Raw genomic sequence first — 6,000 nt, forward strand, 5'->3', positions numbered from 1 at the left:
TCTGACTCCAGTTCAGGATAGCAGCCTGATCATGAGCCTAACTTCAATCACCTGGATAATTACCTTTCTCCTAAAGTTAAACACTAACTCTGTCAACATGGCTATTTAATACCTTCAGTAAGTGATTATGGCCACCTAAAACACAAATCTAACAGATTCTGCCATTCTGTACCATCAAGAGGAAAAAGCAATTGAACTTCAAGCACCTGAGCTGAATTTAGGACATAAACAAGACTTAAGAAGCAGACTTCATGTAATGCAGTGCACCCCTAAAAATACCACCCCAGACACTGCATTGAAACCAATATCAGTAAAGAAAATATTTCAGTCTTCATTTTCCTCCTCCTTTTCTAGTTAAATAAGACTTAACAATCTTGTTCTCTGATTTCTTCTTTGCTTATCTTTTTTTGTTGTGCTCCATTCAGCTTCTGGGTCTACTGAAAACAAAATTAATAAGCAGAAAAAGGAGAGTGCCTGCAAGGAAGGTCACCATGGTCAGGGCTCTTCCTGTGGCCCTGAGGTCCCAGAAAACAACCTGTTAATCTCCATCAAGTGCAACTCTTTCACATTAAAGAAAGGTCCCATCAAAACTAACCTTTGAATTGCCCTTTGACCCATGCTGTGTTTTGGATGGTGGAAGTTGTCTGGAAGAACCTCAGCCAGCAAGAGTTTAGTTTAGGGTTTTTTTTGTTTGTTTTTTGGGTTTTTTTAATTATTCTTGTAACTGAACCATTGCAGTCCAGGTCTTGTGCAATTTCTTGCTATGAACACAACCAGACAGATATGATTAAAATGTGCTTGTTTGTGGCAATTCAAAAACCATCTTTGTACTGCCAGATTACTCCACATCTCTTTGTTTGATCTATTAGAGCCTCAAAGGTTCACAGAATCCTGAAGGGGGAAGAGAAGAGCTTCTCTGAAAGAAGCTGATCCTTTCCAAATTTCTGTAAAGTTGAGGACAGTATGAGCTACACAGAGAACACATGGCCAGCAATTTAAATAGCTTCTTTCCCTCTTTCCCTCTTTCCCTTGTTCCCTTGTTCCCTTGTTCTTGGAATCAGCAGATGGTGATTTTTCTTCAGAGTCGAATCCCAGCTGATGGTCAGGCATTGCCCAATTCCCTTGAATTATTTGTAATTCTTCCACAAGCAGCACTCAACTGTCACAACTCAGTCTGACTGTGGACCATATTAACTGGGATCTGATTCCCTTTTGTTGAAAATAGCTCTAAGACCACAACCTGCTGCTGGAGCTTTTTTACAAAGATTTTTCCTGAGAAAACAAGGAATTAAAGAAGATGCTTTGTAGCTCTGAGTGACCAAGCCTGCTGATTTGTGCCCATCCTTGTGGGTCTGTAAGCCCCATCAAGTTTGCTCACAGCATTTTTATTGTGCCCACCTGGATCAGTGTTGCACTTAAAGCACATTTCCAGTGTGCCTGTTTGATTCTTGTACATTTGAAATCTGCTCTCCAAATGAGTTGCTTTAATTAGTTGTTTGAGTGGAGTTTTCTGCCAGAAAACTCATTTGCTAAAATATGCATAGAAGGTAAATGCAGAAGAATATCAGTTGTGAGCGTGTCTAGAAATTAGAGTGAATATCCACTGCACTGATTTGACAGTAATTGCTGTGATGTATTAAATCTGGGGCATTTTTATGCCTGGAACCATGATTCCTGAGTACTGAAGTTGTCTGAGTCTGTTCTATACATCCACTTGTACAGCTGCTGTATCCATTTGAGGTCGGGTATGAAAGGAAGTAATTTTTATCTAACAGCCATTTGTTGGTAACAATAAAATCAGCTGGAAATCACAGCTCATTTCCTGCTGCTGAGAGGCCTCACCAATAGTTCCCAACCCTCACACGATTCCCTGCAGAGAAGCCTCAAGATGGATGAGCAAAGTTTTTCTCATCTCAGATCCACAGGGTGGGAATCATGCATGATTCCAGGCCTCCTCTGAGGTCAGCGGGAGCAAAAGCTACCATCCCTGCTCAGGACAACACAACAGGGCACTCACATCCCCCTGAACTGTTTCATGATTAAGTAGTTGGACTCAGTGAGGCCTTGTTCATGATCCTATGATTCTATGATCATGTACTCAGGGAGGGTCACAATTGACTTTTTTCTCTCTGAATCTCCTGTGTGCTGCCTGTGCAAGAGCTGCACGGCTGGGAAATATGACAATTTATATCACATCTTATATCTTTCTAAACTCTTTAGCCCTCTCCTTGAGGTGCCCATGTCATTAAACACAATCCCCAAACCCTGTGGCTGGAAAGGGGAGACTTTTCCAGAAGTTCTCCAGCTGTATTATCTTTTCCCACACTGGTATGGCTTTGTGGGAAGCAGGGCAGGAAATGCCAGTACAAAACCTTCTTCTCACTCATGGTATTTGTTTGCATTTTTCTTGTCCCTATGTCAACCTCTCCTGTTTTCCATCTGGATTATAAAATTTCCCATCTTTCCAGTGCACTGGAGTTAAAATCATTCACACTAATGAGTGAAATAAATGTGCCAGGGGATGCTGCCATGTACTGGGACCTCCTTGAATGTCATGGCTTGACTCTGTGGCTTGACCCAGTCAGACCGAAGGCCGTGAGCAAACTGCCAGCTGGGAATGGTCCCTGGACTAGACTAATTGCCAAATGTGGGAATGGTTTGGAGGTAACTTAGTAGAAATAAGCCAAATTTATTTCTTGGCAAATTTATTTTCAATAAGCCAGGGAATGTTCTAATATTTCACAAACATTGGCAGTGGCCAATAATATTTCCAGCACCGTTGACCAGTTTTATCTGCATAATTATACATGGGGTATATATACCTGTAGTGGTGTGCTTGTGTCCAGGAGCACCTGGTCCACAGTGGGAATTCCTAATTATCCCTCAAAGCAGGTCATATAAATGAGTAAACGATGCTCAGTCTCGTCCCTTCTTCAAAACCATGGTCTCTGATCTCACAGTTTTCCCAAAGAGTGGTTATGACACACATATTTTGCAACCAGCAGCAAATCTGTCACTGCTTCAACTCTAGCCAAATGTCACCTGGTTTCTCTTGCAAATGTCTAGTGTAGGTGTAAGTCAAAAACAGGGCATTGAGGTGACAGCATTGTAGGAATGACACAGAATGACAAATACAAATGTTGCTGTAAGCAACTTTTTTATATGTGTAGGTTGACTAGGCAAGATTTAATCTGGCAGTGCCCTGCTTTTTGAAGAGGCCAAAACTGTCTTTAATAGTTTCAAGAGCTTTTTCTGGGAGGGAATTGCTGGTTGGATTTAGTAACATGATAATCAAATCCAGATATAGTTCATCAGACTAGATAATGCAAAGTCTCCACGCACTGAAACTTTACAAGGTCGGAAAAATAATCAGATGTCTGGTTTTAAAGGGTGGTTGTAGTGACTTGCCAGACCATTTATGATAGGAATGCAAAGAAAGCTGAAGCACCTCATGGGATATGAGTGGCACACACCTTTAATCAACTGTGATTTGCCAAATATAAAAGTACTACTTGGAGACCCTGGGTGGAATGGAGATAGAACCTGGCCTAGACTTTATGCCTCTGTCTTGTGTTGATTCAGTGTTTGCCAATAGTTATTATTTTTCTCAGGAAAGCTGCCAAAGAGATTGAAAATCTGCAGCCTGTTCAGTGAAGAAAAAAGCCTCTGTCCCTTCTCCAGAAGTGAACACAAGATGGTGCTGCCATCCACCAGTCGTCAGCGTTGCTTGTAACCTTACACTGCTTCTAATTCTTGGGATGTTTAAAATGGGAGTTATTAGAAACACCTGAGCATGGTCATGTAGCAATTAGGGCTTCTGCCCCACAAATGTGCTGGGATCAATAACCCAAATGAAGTACATCTAAACCCAGCACATGCCTCAAATTGCACCAGAGGACCTTAAGACTGGATATTAGAAAAAATCTTCACTGAAAGGCTTGCCAAGCATTGGAATGGGTATCTTAGGGCAGTGGTGGAGTCACCATCCCTGAAGGATTTAAAAGATGTGTAGATGTAGCACTTAGGGACACAGATTAGTGTCAGACTTGACAGTGCTGGGTTAATGGTTGGATTCAATGACGTTAGAAATCTTTTCCAAACTAAATGTTGCTCTGATTCTATGAAAATTCTCATTAGTCCAGGCAGAAAGTGCCAGATGGCAAATGCAACACAAGCTGAGCAAAAACTAGCAACAAAAAATGCACTATCCAGGATTCTACTGTAACCAAATTCAGAGCTGCTGTGTCTGCAGTGTTCCCACCCCAGTCAGCATGTGGGAAAGACTTCTCAGTCCGCTCTGAATGCAATGCAAATTCCCAGCTCTTTGCCCCTCTCTAAGGAAAAGCTCTGACTGATGTGTGTGACACTTGAGCCATTGCATGAGGCTGGGCCAGTGTCAGAAAGAACTCGAGGACAAGAAGCATCAGCTACCAGGGAGATGGAGCAGATGGCAACTCACTGCTCCCAGAGTCGTGTGCTTATGTGAAGCTCACTCCAAAAAAGATGTGCCAGACTAGAAAATTTTAATGAAAATAAGGAAACCAGTTCTTCATAAAGTCAAAATCCCTCCTCTCTTGGCTTCTGTGGCTAAGCCCTGTAGACAAATGTGACTGACACATTTATGAGTCACGTTTATGTTCATTGCTCTTGCACAGGGCTTTTTTGTGCCCAGTGACTTTGTCTCCCCTTCATTACAGGCTCTCATAGAGATTCTTCTTTCCACCCAGCCCCATGCTTGCAAAATCCATGGGCATGTCAATTCCTGGGAGACATCTCCCTCCCTCCTGACCGTGACTGGAACCAGCCAAGTGGTTCAATGCTTCTTGGTGGGACCCACAGCACTAAGTCTCTTTCCAAAGGGAATGAGGCTAAAGGGAGACTTCTCTTCTTGCTGGGGAGACTTTCCCACACATTGAAAGCATAAGTAGATGTTCTTTCCATGAGGAAGGAGAAAACTGCTCTGTGGCTTTGGACTCTGAGTGACCATACTGCATTAGCCCTGTCCCACCCCTCATCTCTTGGCTTCCCAGTCCAGAGTAGATAATTTGGATCTGTGTCTTTCCCATCTTCATGATGCTGTGGCAGGATCAGGGGCTGTGGTTTGCACAGATGTGTCTTTAACATTTTCTCAGGTGTTTTCTTTTTCCCATCAAAATTTGAATGGTTTCCCCCTCACACAGCTATGCCACTGGATCTTGGAATATTCTGAATATCTTGGGTTGGAAGGGACCCACAAAGATCATCAGCTCCTCTGGAGGTGTCTTACATTGCCATCCTAGTGTCATCCAAATTGCAGCTCGTGTGGGTTTCAGTGACACAGGAAAAACCCACAAGTTGTTATTGATATTTCTAACCCTGAACCAAAATAATCTTCTCCTCTCAGACCCTCAAGCTGGTTTAAAGCCATCCCTAGAGGTCTACACTCCAGGTTTCCTCCTCCAGGGCATAGATACACATTACAAAAAGCCAGTCCTTCCCTAGGAGTGCCTGTAGATTTTCAGCCTGCAATTTTTCAGTCTGGGCTCTGAGATTTGCCTGCAATTTGACAACATTGATAGCTGGCTGGTTGGAGGTGAATAAACCAAGCAGTAGAAAACTGCAGGATGGCTCAGATGTTTTCACCAATTTAGTGGGTGTTGAATCCTGTGATCAGCTCTGCAACCTTCTTTGGATTCCCACTTAGCCATCGCTTCCCTCCAATTACCTTGATCTTCGTAGCAACCAACCTATTTCATTGTGCTGATTTATCTTCAGGATCTTTTGCTTGGAGAGACCTGCCCCTCCTGGAAAGGCCTTTCAGCTGCCACACAAGCGTCCTCCCCTGTCCCTATTTCTGTGACATCCTATACTTTTAAAATAAATCAGTTATGCATGGTGGGGAAAGTCACTCACAGGCAGACTCACACATAGCTTGCTAGTCCAAAACGCTGGACTGGTTTTGAGACAGATAGATGGTACCAGCAAGGGGAAATACTGGATGGGATGGAAACCAGTGGAAAA

The sequence above is a fragment of the Pseudopodoces humilis genome, chromosome 5 (genome assembly GCF_049639895.1).
Source record: "Pseudopodoces humilis isolate 2021_Gansu_Grassland_sample_001 chromosome 5, ASM4963989v1, whole genome shotgun sequence".
In the NCBI taxonomy this organism is placed as follows: domain Eukaryota; kingdom Metazoa; phylum Chordata; class Aves; order Passeriformes; family Paridae; genus Pseudopodoces; species Pseudopodoces humilis.